Raw genomic sequence first — 20,036 nt, forward strand, 5'->3', positions numbered from 1 at the left:
GATGGTCTGATGCACACGTCCTCCCAGGCACCTAGGTGCTGGTGAGAGCAAGAATAAGGTCCAGGTGTCCATCCCAAGGCACTTATGCCCTGGAGCCAGGGGATCTTGGCATCAAGCTGTCTAGTACCAGTGATCTGGAATATGCATGCTATGGCTTTGCCCCGTCCTTCCTGAGATGCTCTCTTTTGTGCTGGAAGACTCCGAAGGTGTCATTAACTCCTTATCCCTTGCAAGGAATACAGACATTAAGGCATGGATAGGATGGGGGTCAGATCCTAGCAAAATAGAAGCAGGAAAAGAAGGGGGGGGGGGGCGAGAAACCAGCTTTTTCTTTCATGGGTCCCTTTGGTTTCCTTGTCTCATGGAGAAATTAAAAACTATCAAAGCCAGGCTTGCTCCCAGAAATTGTGATTTAATTGGTCCTCCGTGGGGGATGAGGAGACATCAATATTTTTATCAAGTGTCCAGTTTATAGCAGGACCCGCACAGCTTTTTTTTTTTTTTTTTTTTTTAATTCATGAGAGACGCAGAGAGAGGCAGAGACACAGGCAGAGGGAGAAGCAGGCTCCATGCTGGGAACCCAACATGGGACTCGATCCCGGGATTCCAGGACCGCGCCCTGGGCCAAATGCAGGTGCCAGACCGCTGAGCCAACCGCTGAGCCACCCAGGGATCCCTCAGCTTTTTTCCAGATAACCTGTTTTTCTTACGCCATGTGGTCACTTAATTTTTTTTTTTTTTTTGATGATAATGATACTTAGGACTTTCTGAATCTAAGATGTATTTGAAGAAATCTATTTCTCTGTGAATGTTCTTGCATTTGGTGGGAAAAGTTTATGAACTTACTAAGTGGGTTTCAAGCCTGCTCTTCAGCTTCTAGAAAATACCTATGGTTGTAAAGAGTGTCAGAGGATAGCTGAGCTACCAGAACGAGTTTTGAGTTTTGTGGTCTCTTCCGTTCGTGTGTGTGTGTGTGTGTGTGTGTGTGTGTGTGTGTGTGTGTAGGGGGAGCAGGAGCATTTGCAGTCTCCTGTCAGAAAGTAAGGAGTTTTGTTAGGAAGACATTATGAATTGCCTGTTACGAGCAAGCCCCTATGCCAGAATATCTGTGTATGTCATTTTATTCCTTTCTCCCAACCACATGGCAAAATAGCTGGATGAGGAAACGGACCCAGTCATTTGCCTAGAGCCACAGGTAACAAGATTTGAATCTGCATGAGCCTGTTTCCAAAGCCCAGCTGTCTTGTCACTATTTACACTCTGCCCCCATCGTTTTTTGAAGTTGTTATAGGAAGGTTTTCCAAATGAAGTGTACAGAATTTCCTTGAGGCATAGATTATTCTCCCGGAAAAAAAACAGGACATGTTTGTAGTCAGAAATGGGCCTCACTCAGGGGATTGCACAAGCTATTCTTTGAGCGACTTTGTTTGGTTGAGTAACCAAAGCCCCGTCATCAGGGCTGCCAATCAGGGGGGATGGAAGGTGTGCAGGCTGCGCACCAGGGCCTCCACTCCTACTGAACGGATGACTTCATCCTCCACGCCTGTAGAGCCTATGTGGTGCTGTCCCGGGGTGCAGGTGACAGTATCAGGGTTTCAGGAGCAGGCACAGAGTACGCTTCCTGCTTACAAGTCCAGTGGAGAAATTGCAAGTCCAATTTGTTGACTTTTCCTTTCTGGAAAACCAGATGGCAAAGCAAGTTGCTCTGGCTGCACCTGTCCCCGCCACTATTCTAACCCCTTTGCATAGGTTGGGGCCCTTGCAGGTTTTTCCACTTGCTGTTTGGTGAGGTGCAACCTGGTTTACTGAAATTGGGGCCACCAAGCTGCTATTCCCCCTTAACCCTCCGTCGGAGCACTGCCCCCTTTTGTGTGACCTCAGCTTTAACTGCTCTGGTTTGGACCTAGAGGTGACCTTTGTCCTACATGCCTCCAGCCCTCCCCACGTCACAGAACAATCTGTAAGGACAGCGTGCACTGGGTTTCTGCCTTCCCTGCTGGGCTCTAGCAAGAACTGGGCGACCCAGAATGGAAGTGGAACTATTTGAGGGTGGATTTTTTTCTCCAAGCCACAAGAACTATGAAACATTTTATTGAGAGGCATTTTCGTTGAGAAAGTTTTACCAAATCTTTCCTTGGGAGGGAGAAGCCAGGTGATCCTTTGATAACAATTGCGTGAATGAACCCCTTGGAGCTTTCACTGTGGGCTTGCTCCAGAAGCCATATCTCAAACACTCAACAACCTGCGTGCAATTCATTTTCTGCATGTCCTAGGAGGGCCAGAATGACTTTGTCATTACCACTTAGGACAACTTGGACTTTAGATGCCCCATGGCTTAGGTTTCTAAGAATTGTGAAATAAAGCAAAGTCTGGGATTGAAAGGTGGCAAGCAGAGCCCTCCAGGGGTGGCAGGGCCATGCGAGTGGTTTGGTGCGAGATCTTGTTCCACTTCGCCTGGGCCAGTACTGCTCCAGTGCCTTGAAGGTTAAGTGCTCCAGGGATATTTTTAAACCGCAGGGGCCAGTTAATCTAAAAATGACGTTTACAGTCACGGCAGTGAGCAGCTAGCCAGCTTAGATTCAGGCCCTCAACAAACAAGGAACCCGGAAAATGCAACCCTGAACACACAATCGAGAGGACACAGGCAAAGGAAAGGTGGAGGGACAGGTGGTAAGTGAGCTTTACCCTCCCCTGGGGTCACTGACTATCAAGCTGGCATCCATGTGGCTGGGGTCTGGGGGGGGTGGGGTTCTGCATGGGAAGAGCAGCCCCTTTGCAGATCTATGTATGTGGGCTTTCCAGGTTAACAAGAATTCCTATTAGGTTTGCAGGGAGCTGTTCTGAGGGCTGGAAATACAGCATAGATGAAGGAGAAGGGCCTGTCTTTGCTTCTATAAATGGTTGTGTTGCTGGGAATCTGCAAACTCTTCCATTGATTAAACAAACCCAAAAGTTGGTTGAGGTTTTAGGTTAATTGAAAAGGCAACTGATTTTTTTCCCTTCTGTCTTAAGGAAGACTATTCTGTTTCTTATAGATGTTCAATCTCTCAAACTATTACTCTTTTTTTTTTTTTTTTAAGCAGACCCTAGGGGTGCCTGGGTGGCTCAGTTGGTTAAGCATCCACTCTTGATTTTGGCTCAGGTCAGGATCCTCAGGGTGGTGAGATGGAGCCCTGAGTCAGGCTCTGCGCTGGGTGTGGAGCTTCTTTGGGATTGACATCAGTGGGCTTCCATATAGGTTGAGTTAAGGGTCCAGGGCTGAGGGCTGATAGAGGAACTCCTGGAAAGCCAGTCTTTTCATTTAACAACTGCAAGATAGAGACATTGTTTTATGAATTGTTTTTTTTTTCTTCTTCTAATAGTATCATGGGAGATATCTAGAAGATACGATTTCTTCAGTGACTTCAAGTTTTAAATGGAAAGACTCAGCTGATCTTCAGTCATGTGATTGGAGGTACAAACATCCTCAGTTCATAAATTTATTTGAGCAGCTCTAGGAAAGAGTGTTATGCCTCTGCAAAGGAGATTTTTAAAACATTTTTTAAAATTTGACTACAGTTGACATGCAATGCTATATTTGTTTCAGGTATACACCAGAAGTGGTTCAACTTCTCTGTATGCTATGCAGTACTCACAAATGTGTATATATACACATATACTCACACACCACATCTTCGTTTTCCATTTATCTATTGATGGACACTTGGGCTGCTTCCTTATCTTAGTTGCTGTAAACAATGCTGCAGGGTTGCCTGGGTGGCTCAGTTTTGAGTGGCTGCCTTTGGCTCAGGGCATGATCCTGAGGTCCTGGGATCAAGTCCTGCTTCTGGCTCCCCACAGGGAGCCTGATTCTCTCTGCTCCTCATGAATAAATAAAATCTTTAAAAAACAAACAAACAGGGATGCCTGGGTGGCTCAGCGGTTGAACGCCTGCCTTCCGCCCACGATGTGATCCTGGAGTCCCTGGATCGAGTCCCACATACTCGGTTCCCTGCATGAAGCCTGCTTCTCTCTCTATGTCTCTACCTCTCTCTCTTTCTCTCTCTCTGTGTCACTCATGGATAAATAAAATCTTAAAAACAAAACAAAAAACCAATGCTGCAGTAAACATAGGGATGCATGTATCTTTTCAAATTAGTGTTTTCATTTTCTTTGGGTAAATATTTAGTGGTGCAATTACTGAATCATACGGTAATTCCATTTTTAATTTTTTGAGGAAACTTCATCCTGTTTTCCACAGTGGCTGCACCAGTTTGCATTCCCACTGACAGTGCACAAGGGTTCCGTTTTCTCTACATCCTCACCAACACACCTGTTACTTCTTGTCTTTGATTTTTAGTCATTCTGACAGGTGTAAGGTGGTATCTCCTTGTGGTTTTCTTTCTTTTCTTTACTTGACAGAGATAGCAAGAGAGCAAGAGCAGGAGGGAGAGGTGGAAGCAGGCTCCCTGCTCAGCAGGGAGCCTGATGCGGGGCTTGATCCCAGGACCCTGGGATTGTGACCTGAGCTGAAGGCAGATGCTTAACCAACTGAGCCATCCAGGTGCCCCTCATGGTGGTTTTTATTTGTATTTCCCTGATGATAAACTATGTTGAACATCTTTTCACCTATCTGTTGGCCATCTGTGTGTCTTCTTTGGAAAAATGTCTATTCAGGATCTCTGTCCTTTTTTTTTTTTTTTTTTTTTAATTTTTTTTTATTTATTTATGATAGTCACAGAGAGAGAGAGAGAGGCAGAGACACAGGCAGAGGGAGAAGCAGGCTCCATGCACCGGGAGCCTGATGTGGGATTCGATCCTGGGTCTGCAGGATCGCGCCCTGGGCCAAAGGCAGGCGCCAAACCGCTGCGCCACCCAGGGATCCCCCTCTGTCCATTTTTTAAGTCAGTTTTTGTTTTTTGTTTTTTGGTGTTGAGTTGTATAAGTTCTTTATCATATTTTGGATATTAACCCCATATCAGATACATCATTTGCGGATATTTTCTCCCATTCAGTAAGTTGCCTTTTTTTTTTTTTTTTTTTCGTTTGCTGTACGAAAGGTTTTTATTTTGATAGTCCCAATAGTTTATGCAAAGAAAGTTTTTTGTTTGCTTGCTTCTGCTCAGGTGCTATGTAAGTTCTGTTTTATTATCTTTAGATATGAGATGTAAATTAGAGTGTTACAGGAGATACTTGATCTTGCTCTTCAGGGGGCAGTAGATATTTTAATCTTTTCAAGTAGAGACTCCCTCAAAGTCTTACCCTGTAGAAACTTTTTTATTCTAAAGCTTCCTCTGAATTTTGACTCCAGGATCTTTAAAGAACTATGCATCTGTACCATGGGAAGCCTGCCTGGAAGCATGGTCAGAAATTGTGCATTTTATCTGAAAGCTTCATGCATATTTCACATTCTATTCTAATAGATCTCTTTGTTATAATAACAGTAAACTTACTACCATAAAGTAATAGGATTCTCCAGGAAGATAGAACATGTTTGTTTAGATTGTGCTGGGCAATTTGGCCTGGGCACAACAGGGAACCTGAGATACTGATTACTAAGTGGTTGGCACGCAGCTGGTGTTGAATTACGCACAAGGACAATCATAGGACGAGGTGTTATTTATTCCATTCCCCAAACCAGGAAACCAAGGTTTGTAGAATTTGCATGATTGGCTCAGGTCAATCACCAAACAAATGACAGTCTCCACCCAGGTCAGCCCCACATCAAGAAGTCCTGCTTTCTGGACTTCTCTGGGCCACCTAGCACACCTCAGCACCCTTACCTCTGCTGGAACTCTGGAATACAGCCCTCACTCTTCAGGTAGCCTAGGATTTATGCCACCCCTGTTGGACTTTAAAGCACCACCCTTTCAAATCAAATCAAATCACATCACATTAAGGGCAAGAGTGACAAGAAAGGACAACCCTATGTATATTCTCCTTTCTATTTGGAAGTAAACATCTAAGGCTCCAGGAGTAACTAGAATTATTAGTTGTTGGAAACACCCCTCTTAGCAGATCTTCCTTCCACACTTTGTTATGAGGAAGGCTGTGATCTCTTATTCCCACATTCCCAACAAGGTGGGACTTAGGGGCCCTGCAGTTTGAAGGAATAACCTATGTAAAGTGTAGAAGGGGCTCTGGTTACAGTTTAGGAAACATTGGGCTGCCGATAGGTAGCCCAGACCCTTTCTGGCAGGACTTCGCAGAGCCTTGAATTTACTAACCCGTGGTGGGACTCTCCAAAATATGACTTTGGGATTTGGCAGCAATGGGGACCATCTTTCAGGGCTGGTGTCTCAGAGGCACCTCCTGAGAAGCAAAGAATAGTCTCATTTTGTCCCTTCTTCAATTTTCCTTCAGAATCCCAGAGACAAGATCCTTCCATGGATAAGTGTCACAGGCGGGAGTTTCTGTACAGGGCTCTAGGGCACTGTGTGTGTGCGTGTGTATGTACAGAGCCAGAGCCCAGCCTTCCAGGTTCTGGATGGATTGGAACAGGGAGATCTGCCAGCAGGCCATTGGAGTAATGTTCAGGCTTGGAGTGAGGTGGTGGTGAGTGTAGGGGAAGCACAAAGCAGACACATACAGACCCCCGAGCTCTGCGACTTCAGAATGGAACCTTGGGCAGCAGATCCCTCCCCTGCCTCAGCTCTTCATTTGCAAAATGAGAGCACGTACTTCCTAGAGTCTTTGTGGACATGTAAGGAATAATAAACATGAAGTGCATGGCATAAGATGTGGTATACAGTAAGTACTTAACAAACATTAGCCTTTATTATCATTTGGCTATTTCTTTGATCTGTTTAAAGATTGCTGTATGCCTTCTGCTGTGTTTATGCTTGATTTACAAAAGTGCCGTATGGCCAGAATAATTTTTTTTTAACACTTGCTGGTGAAGGGGGTCAGGGAGCCTGTATGAGGACCATTGAGAAATCTGAAAAGACCTGGGTTTTAGGCCCCTCTACCCTCATGGAGTTTACTTTCTAGTGGGGAAGATGGCTGTGCATGTAAAGTGACCTCACACATGACTGCAGTCTGTGATGAGTGCAGGGAGGGAGAGGACAGGGAGCCATGAGGGCATAGAGCAGGGGCCTGGCATTCAGTGCAGTATCTCTGACAGCTCTTTATGTCACAGGAAGAGGGAGGGAGCAGGGTAGTGGTGAGGACTCAGCTGCTTGTCCAGGTGGTTGCCCACTGCCTGACCTTGACATTCATATGCCGGAGACTCATTGGGGCAGAAGGACACTCCAGGGAGAAGGGAAGGATGGGCTGGACATTGCCCTGTGGAGCCAGGGGCAGTACAGGGCCAGTCCTTGTCCCGAGGAAGCTTACATTCCACAAGCAAAGATGAGCAAGTGTATTGGTGACAATAATGTCAGGTCAGCATGTGGTGACATGAAGAAAGGGGACATGTCATCAAGAATAAGACCCATGGGTGTCAGGGCGGGTCTGGGATGAGAACACTGGAGCAAAAACAGAAAAAGGAGCAAGAGATAACTATGTCAGGGGGCAGTGAAGGGAAAGAACATTCCAAAATATGGGCCCACATGCACAGAGGGCCTAGAGGAGGACCAGTGGCTGGAGATTGGGCAGGGGCCAGATCCTCAGGGACACGCAGACCACAAAGGAGTGCAATGAGAAGCCACTGAGAACGTGAAATTCCATTCTGCTCACTGCCAGAGTGACTTTGGGCAAGTTTAATTCTTGAACCCTTGAGATTATGCTTCAATTAAAAAAAAAAAAAAAGACTTTTTATGATACTGATCTCAGTATGCCTAGTACAAAGCCTGGCACACAGGAAGTACTAATAAATCTTAACTGTTGGTACTAATATACAGGTTTTAATCAGTAGACAGGGTGCCTTAACTTTTTGGCATAGAAGACAAGTTAACTTTTTTTTTTTTTTAAGATTATTTATTTATATAGAGAGAGACAGAAGACATACAAGTGGGAAGGGCAGGGAGAGAGAATCTCCAGCAGATTCCACGCTGAGTGTAGAACCTGACCAGGGGCTTGACACTGGGCTTGATCCTACGACCTCAAGATCACAACCTGAGCTGAAACCAAGAGTCTTAACCAGCTGTGCTATCCAGGTGCCCCAATTTTTTTACACATTCAGAGGTCAAGTGAATAGTATGGTGAACCCCATACTATTGTTTCCTTTCCTGTACAAAAGGTTTTTATTTTGATAGTCCCAATAGTGAGTATTCATCACTCTCTTCAATAACTATCACCTTTCTGTACTTCTAGTTTTATCTATCCACCATATAGCCTTTTCCCTGTATTTTCTCCATTTTACTGTGAAACATTTCAAATGTATCATGAAGTTGAAAGAATTGCATAGCAAGCACCCATACACCCCTCACATTTCACTTCAATTGCAGAGGTAAGTACCTTTCCCCTTGAGCACTTCAGCAGCCTGGCATTAACTAGAGTTCTGGGGTCAAGAGTGGGAGTGGGGGGTGTCTAGGAGATTGTTTCATGCAAATCTCAGAGCTAGATAAATACTTTAGTATTCATCTAGTATTTTATCTAGTATTTTAGTATTTAGTATCGAAAAGAGATAGATTTTTAAAAAACCATTGCCATAATTGTTTCCAACACAATAGTAGTATTTCCTTAACTAAGTACCCAGTTCATGCTCACTGCCCTCTGACCATCTGAGATGTTGAGCACTTGTTCTCTTCCAATCAGGACCCACAAAAAAGTCCTATTAAGTCTCTCTTCATCTGTAATAGCCAACCCCTGCCTTTATTAAATACCAGTTACTTATTGAAGAAACTCAGTCATTTGTCCCATGGAATTTGCAGCATTTTGGATGTGGCTGATTACGCACGTCTCAAGTGTCATTTAACATCTTTCTCTCTCCCTAGAAATTAGTACTTAGGTCTTAGAGGCTTGACTTAATTGAGGTCCAAGTCCTTCACAAGAATACTTCAAAGGTGCTGCCATCTTGCTGGATGATGTCTACTGTGTCACATCGAGAGGATCATAACGCCAGGTTATCCCACTTCTGGTGATGTGAACTCATCAGTGAGCGTGAGAACCAATGATCTCCATTGGAAAGTCTCCAGCAGCCTTTCACTAGATAGTTTATAAACCATGGACAATCAGAGCCTACCTAGGTCAATATAATTTCCTTACTGGTTGCAAATGTGGTTTCCTACTTCTCTCCATCCTCGTTCACTTATTAGCTATCATTCTATAACACAACTCTCTCATTCTATAACAACCATCTGGCAACCCTGAAACGTGGGGCATTTTTTTTTTTTTTCTTTTTTTTTGGTAAGTCAGTTTTCAGAGTCATGAGTGGTGCCATTGCAAGCTCCTGAGGTATTGGTGAGGTTGTTTTTGTTTTGAGGAACATGATGACCGCATGATTTATGAGACTGCTTGGATGTATTTCAGTCCACTGCAACAATCATCTTTTCACGGGCCCAGGCATCGGTTTGGCAGGGCAAGCCCCTTCAGGGTCTTTGCTTTTAGACAGGACAAAAAATGGCAGCTCAAGGTGTACATTTCTGCCCCAGCCCTGAATGAGCCATTTTCCCAAGCAGTCCTGGTTCCTTCTAGTGGGAAACATGCTTAGAAATTGTAACCCTGGGACAAGGAATATTTTACAGGTTACTCCTGGCTTCTCTGTGCTTCATAGACTGGGGTCAGGGAGCTGGGTCAAGAGGCTTATACCGTGGCTCAAATAAGTGATAACAGTGGCTTGACCTTGATCTTAGATAAAGCACTTAGCGTGATGCTTGTGTGTCATGGAAAGTATGACAAATATTAGAAGACTTTTTTTTTTTTTAAGATTTTATTTATTTATTCATGAGAGACACACAGAGAAGCAGAGACACAGGCAGAGGGAGAAGCAGGCTCCATACAGGGAGCCCAATGTGGGACTTGATCCCAGGACTCCAGGATCACGCCCCAGACCGAAGGCAGGCACCAAACCGCTGAGCCACCCAGGGTTCCCCAGAAGACTTCTTTTTTTAAGATTTTATTTATTTGAACAAGAGAGAGAGCACAAGCAGGGGGAGTGGCAGGGAGAGGGAGAAAGCAGGTTCCCCACTGAGCAGAGAGCCCCATGTGGGGCTTAATCCTAGGACCCTGGGATCATGACCTGAGCCAAAGGCAGATGCTTCACTGACTAAGCCACCCAGGCACCCCTAGAACACTCTTCATTTGCATTGTTTATATTAATTCATGTAAACTTCACCAAAAACTCTGAGGAAGCCATTCTTGTCATCCCCACTGAATACATGAGAAAACCAAGGTTCAGAGAGGTGAGGAAATTTGCTGAAGGTCACACCGGAAGTAAAGAGCAGAAACAACTTGGAGCTAGCCACTCCATACTCCAAACCATACTCCAACCAATATGCTGTGTTGCCCACTGAGGTCTTAATTCCAAACTCGGAAATGACTTAGTTTCTGGCAGAAAACATGACCTGCTAGTGAGGGTCTCCAGGGTGGGGCCGTGCTTTGGACCCTCTCCCCACCCTGAGAGGTTTCTGCAACATTGCCCTGTAGCAGGTGCAAATGGCCCTCGAGACTGCTAGTGCTGCCCTCTGTCCACACAACCTATAAGCTCGTCCAGGCACAGGTCCTTTCCTAGAGACCTTGTGAGGTTGGCATCCTTCAAAACTGAGAAGCTGAGGTCCAGAGACTCAAATATGGAACTGACACTGTGGAGTGTCCTGGCTGCCGGTGGTGCCAAGGCTTGAATCCCCAGACCCTCCGATTCTGTGTCTAGAGCCATCGATTCTGTGTCTAGAGCCATTTTTGCTTTTCGTTCTGGAAGGGAGAGGACAGAGGAGAGGTTGCTCCTTTTTAGAGTGGCAGATCACCCATGGGACTCTGCTGATTCCTCCCAGCATTGGCCATCAGATTGCCAAAGCTGGCAGGAAGTGCTGGGGTGGCCTGGAAGAAGAGCACAGGTCCCCAGAAGGTCAAGTTGACTCAGGTTGGGAGGAGTTAGTTACATCACCACTTTTCAGGCTGGTTGGGGCAGTGGCTCTGCCTCAGGACTAGGCTGGAGGGAGGCCCTCGGCCAGCGGAGCCAGGGGCAGTTGGTGGAAGGAGGAGCCGCCATGTCTCAGCTCAACATGAAGGAGAAGGCTTGTGCAAAGCCCCTTGGTCTCCAAGGCGGTGGCTGCTCTGTACTACCCTGAGCAGCAGAATTAACGAGAAGAACTACAGTAATCAACAGCAGCTCCTGAGGGCATGTTTCATTTATGCCCAGCTAAGCAATCTACCCCCATGAGTGCATTGTCCTGCCCCCTCGGGGTGCCAATGTCTATACTGTTACTATCCCCATTTTACAGATGGAATGACTGAGCTTGGGTTAACTGCTCTGCCTGTAGTCACATGGTTTGTTGGGGGTTAGGCTGATTTTCCAGGCTGTCCGACTGCAGCATCTGTTCACTCTTGCCCTGTAGCTCTCCCATTGCTCCAAGGAGATGTGAGTCCCTTATGCCTTTTGTGAAACTGCAGTCGTATGTCCCTGTCTGCTGCTCCACCTCCTCTACCCCTTTCTTTTTTTTTTTTTTTTCTACCCCTTTCTCAGTGCCGGCGGGTAGGGTGGGGTGGGGGTTGTGTGGTTCCTGAAAGTGCCAAAATTCCTGGCTCCTGCTTCTAGCATTTTGTGCCTCCTGCACCATATGCCACTAGCACTCTTCCTTGCCCTTGCCTGGCTAAGTCACACTCCTTCCTGGTGAAGCAGAAACATCCTACATTGAGAAAGCCATCCCTGACCTGGCAGACGGAGGTGGGTCCCCTGTGGCATGTTTTTCTGGTGTCACAGCAAGGGCTTCTCCTTTGTCAACTCCTAGCTGTGCCGTGAGATTGTAAATCCTGCACAGGTGGGGCCGTCCTTGCCCTGTTTGCTCCATGCCTCCTGCAGCCGGCACCATGCCTGGCAGGTGCTCAGGAAATAATCAGCTGATGAATGAGTGAATGGGAGAGGAAAGCAAATTCCTGGTCCAGAAGGAATAGAGAACGGATAGAGTTCCATCTGCAAAGGTGGCCGGGTTCCAGGTCATGTCCGACCATCAACTTAGGCACAAGGATGGCTCAGGTGAGGCTCTGGTGGGACAAGTGAGCCCGCTGAGCCTTTGAGACAGCTGAACAAGTTTTCCCTTGGAGGTAGGGAGCTGAACCTCTGACATTTCTCCAAGGCAGGGGCCTGGATGGAACATTGGGGCCAGTTTTGCCTGGGCCAGCAGATCAACCCCATCAAAAGATGGGTTTGGCTCACTAGGTGTTAATTGAGCACCTGCAGTGGGCCAGGGAAAACCGAAATTCACAGGCTTTTCATAAATGTGTTCTTCCTGTGGCCAGGAATGTGTCTCCAAATCGGTGGCCTCAGGTACTGCACACCTGCTGAGATGTGGGATTCGGTCCCAAAGCAGAGACATGTGGATAATCTATGCTTACTGGGGGGAGACCGGGTGGCTCAGCGGTTTAGCACCACCTTCAGTCCAGGGTGTGATCCTGGAGACCAGGATCGAGTCCCACGTCGGGCTCCCTTCATGGAGCCTGCTTCTCCCTCTGCCTGTGTCTCTGCCTCTTTCTCTCTCTGTCTTTCTGTCTGTTTCATGAATGAATGAATGAATGAATGAATGAATGAATGAATAAATAAATAAATAAATAAATAAATAAATAAATAAAATCTTTGTTTAAAAAAAATCTATGCTTACTAGGTATTCTCCAGAGATGTAGATGTTCTGATGAGTGATTAGCCTGGAGTCATGTCCAGAGTTTGGACTCCATTTAATCAGTTGAATCAATAGCCTGCTAACCTCCACCTATTACAAATACAGGCTTTGGAGTCTGGCAGAGCAGGGTTGAATTCCATGTGCTTCCAAGCTGTGTGACTTTGGTCAAATCACTACCTTTTCTGGGCATTGGGTTTTTCATGTCTAATCTGTGAAATGGGATGAGAATACTCCTTCCCTGGGGTGCTGCGTGGCTTAGGCACTTAAGCATCTGACTCCTGGTTTTGGCTCAGGTCATGATCTTGAGTCATGCTCTCAGGTTTGTGAGATCGAGCCCTGCGTGGAGCCCTGATGTTGAGGCATCTGCTCTTTTCTCCCTCCCTCTGCCCCTCTCCCTCCTCTCTCTTTATAAATCTTAAAAAAAAAAAAAAAAAAAAAAAAAAAAAAACCAAAAAACTACTTCCCCTGCAGAACTTCTGGGAGGAGTAAAGGAGAACCTGAATACCTGAATATAAGACTGTCACTATGAAGGAAGATGCCGTGTTACTTACCAGCATGAGGTGCATTAGCCATTGTGGTTAGGGAGTTAGGGACAGTAGGGTCTGTTCGAGGGGAGGGTTGCAATTCTCTTGCTCTCCCTGGGCATTTTTCCTTCTGGGGTGAGGAAGTATGACCTCTCATGAGCCCAGTGTCCTCAGCCCAGTCATAGGGGAAGGTGAGACTCTTGGATTATTTCTTTCTCCATTGTCACCTGCATTGTCACAGATCTTCAGGTGCAAAAAATATTAAAGAAAATAAATGAGTATCCTTTACAGTAGAACACTAATTGCTGTTCCTGGTTAAGTAACTTTGATAGCGCTCCCATCTTTAGCCAGTGGAGTTAGTTTACCATGTAGCATGGTGCCAAGAGTAACTGCTCGAGACATCCTGTCCCCCTCAGCAGCCTGGTGAACTCCTGTTCATCCCTCAGAGACCCAGAGCCAGTATCTCTTTTAGCTCCCCATCATTACTACCCCTAGAAGGATTTGGCTTTTCCTGATTCTGGGATTCTAGTGGATAGGTCTCTATTTGAAAGTCTTGATCTTTATTTGAGCAGGACTCTCCTGTCTCCCCCAAAGCCTTTCTCAGAAGAACTCCAAACCTAGAGAAGTGGTTTTGCTATTTCTTGGTTGCATTTAAGTCTCTTAGCAGTGGACACAGGTTTATGAATCAGCTCACAGCTCTTAAGAAACCAACCAGTTGGGGGATGCCTGGGTGGCTCAGTGGTTGAGCATCTGCCTTCAGCTCAGGTTGTGATCCTGGGGTCCTGGGGTCGAGTCCCACATCAGGCTCCCCATAGGGCGCCTGCTTCTTTCTCTGCCTATGTCTCTGCCTGCCTCTCTGTGTCTCTCACGAATGAATAAATAAAATCTTAAAAACAACAACAATAAAAAACAAGCAGTACTGGGCAGTCACTTCCCACATGTCCTGACTCGGGACCTTTCTCAGGACTTATGGAGGGAAATCCGGCCCCAAGACTGAGAGCATATGAGGATTAAGAGTGTGGGCTTCCAAGTGAGGCCACCTGGGTCATAGACGTGTGAGCTTGGGGAGTGACTGAGCCTGTTTCCTTACCTATGGAGAGGAGTAAGATGTGGCCACCATGCAGAGGGCTGCAGGGAGAAGTCGATAGGATGACACCTATAAAGCTCGTAGCACAAGGGCTGTGATAGCTTGGGTGCTCAGCAGACGCTGGTGACAGAAAAACACTCCCAGTGATTTATTAGGTATCACTTCTGATGCCCAATAGCATTCTCTAGCATCCTCTTCTCCCTTTCCTTAACCCTTATGTTGGCTTTAAGAAAAAAAAATCTCGGGATCCCTGGGTGGCGCAGCGGTTTGGCGCCTGCCTTTGGCCCAGGGCGCGATCCTGGAGACCCGGGATCGAATCCCATGTCGGGCTCCTGGCATGGAGCCTGCTTCTCCCTCTGCCTTTATCTCTGCCTTGTCTCTGCCTCTCTCTATATATATGACTATCATAAATAAAAAATTAAAAAAAAAATTTAAATAAAAAGAAAAAAAAATCTCTTCCTGAATAACATAAAATGTGACCCCCTCTCAAAAAACAGCAGCAGCAGTAACTAAACCATACAGAGTCCTTGGGAATATTCCCATGGGATCAGGGAACCGATGAGAAGTTAGCCCAGGCTAGCCTAAGCTGCTGAGGCCCCAGAGATCTCCGCCCTTCGAGAAGCACCTGGTCTGCAGTGCCGGCCCTAAGCAGCTTGAGGCTGGGGGGCTGAGGAGCTGATGAGTCCTGGGGCTGTCCCATGTGCCGGGGTGGGGGTGGGGCGGGTATCTGCTTGTCCCATTTGGGCTGGCCGATCCTTGGGGAGTGGCCCCAACGCCTGACTGGTGGCACTAGGCGCCTGTTACCCAGATGTGAGTCCATTTGTAGAGGAGAAAGCTCAGTGTCGGTCATCTGCCTTGTTCTTTGTGTTTCGCTGCCCCAAGACAGGGAAGGTTGTGTTCAGTGACTACGTCGATCTTGGTTGGTCCTCCTAGTAATCTTCTAAGATGGGTGGGACTTTGTCCTTTCCTTTCTTTTCTAGATAGAGAAACTCAGGCTCACAGAGAGAACTTGATTTGTCTGAGATGACACTGGGTGGTGGGGTGTCGCTGTGGTGACCCAGCCTACCCTGGGTCCTCAGCGAGGCTGCTCACAGTGCTTTCTAGGATGAACCATACTGGACATTGTACTTAGTCTGTGTCCTGCATGGGTGATCACCTTGGACTCCTGACAGCTCTATCTCAATAAATACATCCTTACCCTAGGTTGCAAATGAGTGACCTGAGGCTCAGGGAGGGTATTGTATTGCCCAAGGCTCTGCTTCTAGGTGGCAGAGCTGAGATGTGGATCCAGGTCACCTTCCAGACAAGGTGCTCAAGGATGGATTTTTGCTGTGAAAGGTGCCCTGGTATAGAAAGAGCACTGACCTGGAGATGGGCCCTTAGTGCGGGCCCTTAGTGCTACGTCGCTAATTTCATGTGGGACCTCTGGCCTCTGCTCATTTAAAAATAAGGACACTGGATTCTCTGATCCTCATGTGTCCCTTCCTAGGCTGTAGGTTGGAACAGATGGATTTTTGGGAAACAGGGTGACCTGCGACACCCCCTGTTCCTGCAGGCCGGAGTGCGGGTTAAGGTATTCCCCACTCAACTTTGAAGGCTTGAGCAGCTTCACGTGGCTGCCTCCTGTCACCTTAATTATCTCTGAATTAGCAAAAGGACCTTGTGCCATCCACCTGCCAGCTAGAGGGTTCCTGGCTACCCACCCTTCATCCTGATGCTCTGCTTCTCTTTCCATCAGGCCTAAGTTGGCCAAACGCAGGCAAAGTGTCTGATGGATGAACACAGAGGAACAGAAGGCACTTGTTGATTAGGGGAGCATTTAAAACATATTCCAGGGCAGCCCCGGTGGCGCAGAGGTTTAATGCTGCCTCCAGCCCGGGGTGTGATCCTGGAGACCCGGGATCGAGTCCCACGTCAGGCTCCCTGCATGGAGCCTGCTTCTCCCTCTGCCTGTGTCTCTGCCTCTCTCTCGCCCTCTCTGAATAAATAAATCTTTAAAAAAAATAAAAAAAATAAAAAATAAAACATATTCCAGACAGATTTGGGTGAGAGGTTGATTGTGTAAGCAGTAAAGTAGGCCTATGTACAGGATTGGCAAGCTAGGGGGAGGTCCTGCAGGCTGGCCAGCCCTAGAGGAGGAGAGCCTCTCTCAGGTAGCTTGAGGTCAGGGAGGCTGAGCACAGATCTTTATAAGTGACTTATATTTGTGGGTGATGAACAAGAGCATGGCTCACTTGGGTGAAAAGTCACCCGTGCTGGAACACTGGCCAGCCAGACTCCTCCCCCATGGCCTGATGCATGATACCAGCCTCCTGCTGAAAAGTGACACCCTGTGGGCTGGGTTCCCCTAGTCACCCTGTGGGCCCTTGTCAGACCCACATGACAAAGGAGCTGGTGGCAGTGGCCACAGTCATGGTAAGTGGCAGCATATACTCAGGAGTGCATCTGGGTGGGAGGAAAAATCCTAGTGCGGAACAGGATTGCTGCTTTAATACTGACACTCTGACCCCTCCCTCAGTCCCTCACAGACCTTGCCAGGTATGGGTGTGTGTTGCGAGGGTGGGGAACAGCTGGAAAGAAATCATGATCACTGCCCCCACACACCTCCTCTAGTCTTCATTTGGTCACTGTGCGCACTTAGTACCGAGCGGTTTCCTGCATTCATTATGACCGGACCCATGATTGCTCTGGCACCTGGCGCCTACTGCTTGGGTTTGGTTGACAAGAAATAAAAATAGCTCCAGCCGAGCTCAGTTTTCAGGTCAGCGAAGGGCAACAGCTCGGCATGGCATGGTCCACAGAACTTCACTGGAGGACTCCTCTGGCCTTTACTGTTTGTGAGATCAAACCACCTGCACAGTGCTCCTCCTGGACCACTGTGCATGTCTGGCATTGTTAGTCTATGTGTCGCTCTGCTGCTCCATCTTCCAGGGACACAGCCAGGTGTCTGGTTTTACGATTGTATACATGTGCTCATTGTAACACTGCCCCTTTTATGAAATTTATTTGTATCCACTTTTGGTGGTGGGGTAGTGCAAAAGGCATAGGTGTCAGGAGTAGATTTGAGCAAAGTCAAGGTACTGAGCTTCTCTGAGCCACAGTTTACTGAACTGTGAAATGGAAGCAAAGTACAGCAGCCATACTAATACCCATCACAGTCACTCTGAGGACTGGAGGCTGACAGACGCTCTACACTCATGATGTGTACATATGTTTAAATGCTCTCTGTTTATGTTATGCCAAGAGCAGATAAATGCAAGGTAATGGGGCATGAGTTAGTATCCCTATGTTACAGATGGGGAAACTGAGGCCCAGAGTTTGTTTGGAAGCTTTCTCACACAGTTTCCCCTTTTATGTCCTTGTACTTACTGAGGGAAAGTTTTTGTGTGGTGGCCTTTAGATCCCACATCATTACTCTGCAAAAAAGAAAGGGTCCGTAGGTTTTCTGTGCAGGTAACCTCTGCAAGATAGATGTGGGGTGTTAGATTCATGGCTCCTTTCAGAATAACAGCAGATCTTAAAGGATTTGCTGGGAGAGGTGGGAGGGGCTGAACTGGAGAGAATTGCTGGTTATTCTGTTCATTAGAGATTCCAATTCAGGCTTGGCAGCTCCATGCACCTACCTACCATGAGTGTACCTCCCCACCTTGCCCATCTGCCCTCCCCTCACCTCTCTCTGTGTGCCACATGGCTGGCCTTCTATCTGCAGTCCCACTAGCCACTCCTCCAGCCAGCCAAGATTTCCTGAGCAAGTTTTCCCATAGAGCTTACGTGATGCAAAACTTGCCTAGTTTGGTTGGTTCTCCAGTGGGGATCAATGTAAAGAACACTTTCTCAGTGTTCCCAAACCCCAATCCACTACAGCATGGTTTTTGCCTTGATGTGGCTCTTCTGTTTTCTGGGCAGTGACTGGAGTGTCTTTCTCTTTGGGGTAAGGAGATGCTGGCAGTTTAGGTTTATCCGCCTAAACTATTTCTTAGATCCCATGATTTTAAATGTGCATATTTAAAATGTACCTATGGGCAGCCCGGGTGGCTCAGCGGTTTGGCGCCTGCCTTCGGCCCAGGGTGTGATCCTGGAAACCCAGGATCAAGTCCCACATCGGGCTCCCTGCGTGGAGGGAGCCTGTGTCTGTGCCTCTCTCTCTCTGTGTGTCTCTGTCATGAATAAATAAAGAAAATCTTTTAAAAAAATAAAAATAAAATGTACCTAAAGTTGGTCACATTGGTATAAAGTGTCCTGCTTGGGCCGCCTGGGTGGCTCAGTTGGTTAAGCAAGCGTCTGCCTTCGGCTCAGATCATGATCCCAGGGTCCTGGGATGGAGCCCTGAGTTGGGCTCCCTGCTCAGCAGGGAGCCTTCTTCCCCTCTCTGCTGCTCCCCCCCCTTGTACTCTGTCGCTCTTTCTAAAATAAATAAATAAATAAATAAATAAATAAATAAATAAATATTATATGTGTATATATATATATACATTTTTTAAAGATTTTATTTATTTATTCATTAGAGACACACACACAGAGAGAGAGAGAGAGAGAGAGAGGCAGAGACACAGGCAGATGGAGAAGCAGGCTCCACACAGGGAACCCAGTGGGACCCGATCCCTGGTCCCCAGGATCACACCCTGGGCCGAAGGCAGGTGCTAAATTGCTGAGCCACCCAGGGATTCCCTATATTTTTAAAGAAAGTGTCCTGCCTGATACTCTATACATCAGAGCTGCTCTAGAGATACTGCTTGTTCCCTTGGCATTCCTGATACAGTTTTGAAAATTCAAAATAAAAATTCCAGCTAGTTGTGAGCCATCAGTTGATGCTCAGTGTATATGCATGGATTTATCATTTATTCAGTTCACCCTTTGGGGGTACTTACCCTGTACCCCCACACCAAGGGGGCACAAGTTTCCTGAAATGAATGGTAATTGGTGCATGTCTCTAAGCGTCTCTGAATCAGCCCAGGGAGACCAGTGAACATTGCTTCTCTGCTGTGTTGTCTTTGTTGCCATGATGGAGGTCTGTGGACTCCTCTACTTTGTTATGCCCTCCTGCCTAGGAAAGATGTAGTGCTTTAGCCTATTTGGCTGCCAAGGAAGCTAGAAGCATTTGCAACAGTTTTGGTGATGCCATCTGCCAACGATGAATGTCCAAATCCGTCCTTAGAGGGCATGTGTGAGTCAACAGTTTCAGGACTCTGACCTCTCTCTCTTTTTTTAAAGATTTTATTTATTCATGAGGGACACAGAAAGAGGGAGAGATATAGGCAGAGGGAGAAGCAGGCTCTCTGTGGGGAGCCTGATGTAGGACTGGATCCCAGGACCCGGATCATGTTCTGAGCTGAAGACAGACACTCAACCACTGAGCCACCCAGGCGTCCCAGGACTCTGACCTCTCTTGCTGACTCTTTTACAACTTTTTGTGAACCTGCTATATGTAAGAGATGAGTACCCAGAAGGACCTCACCGGTCCTAGACCTAGGAGGATCCAGACCTAGGAGGTCCTAGACCTGGGAGGGTCCAGACCTAGGAGGATCTCACCATTTAGAAATGGGAGGAAGAGGGAGGGAAGAGACCTGGGAGTGTCGATCAGTTGTCGCCTGAGGGCATTTTGTCCCCAGAGGTGGTTGGCAAGGTCTGGAGACATTTTTGGTTGTCACAACTGAGGTATGGAGTGCTCCTGGCATCTGATGGGTGGAGGGAGACAAGGGATGCCACTGAACACCCTGCAATGCACAGGATGCC

The 20,036-nt window shown here is 47.0% G+C and overlaps 1 protein-coding gene across 10 annotated transcripts in view; it reads left to right on the forward strand.

Annotated features, from left to right (window-relative positions):
- ACACB (acetyl-CoA carboxylase beta) overlaps positions 1 to 20,036 on the forward strand; it is a 151,526-nt gene that overhangs the window by 2,488 nt on the left and 129,002 nt on the right. For 3 of the 10 annotated variants that reach the window (XR_011994666.1, XM_072723031.1, XM_072723027.1), the window contains exons 1-2: positions 1,516 to 2,670; positions 3,363 to 3,454. The exons of 1 other annotated variant lie outside the window; for it this stretch is intronic. The gene's annotated coding sequence lies outside the window, so the exon portion shown is untranslated. Of the gene's footprint in view, positions 1 to 1,515; positions 2,671 to 3,362; positions 3,455 to 16,657; positions 16,719 to 20,036 lie in introns of those variants that run through there. 6 more of the 10 variants (XM_072723032.1, XM_072723028.1, XM_072723033.1 and 3 more) reach the window with 3 other exon arrangements.

The sequence above is a fragment of the Vulpes vulpes genome, chromosome 10 (assembly GCF_048418805.1).
Source record: "Vulpes vulpes isolate BD-2025 chromosome 10, VulVul3, whole genome shotgun sequence".
Classification (NCBI taxonomy): domain Eukaryota; kingdom Metazoa; phylum Chordata; class Mammalia; order Carnivora; family Canidae; genus Vulpes; species Vulpes vulpes.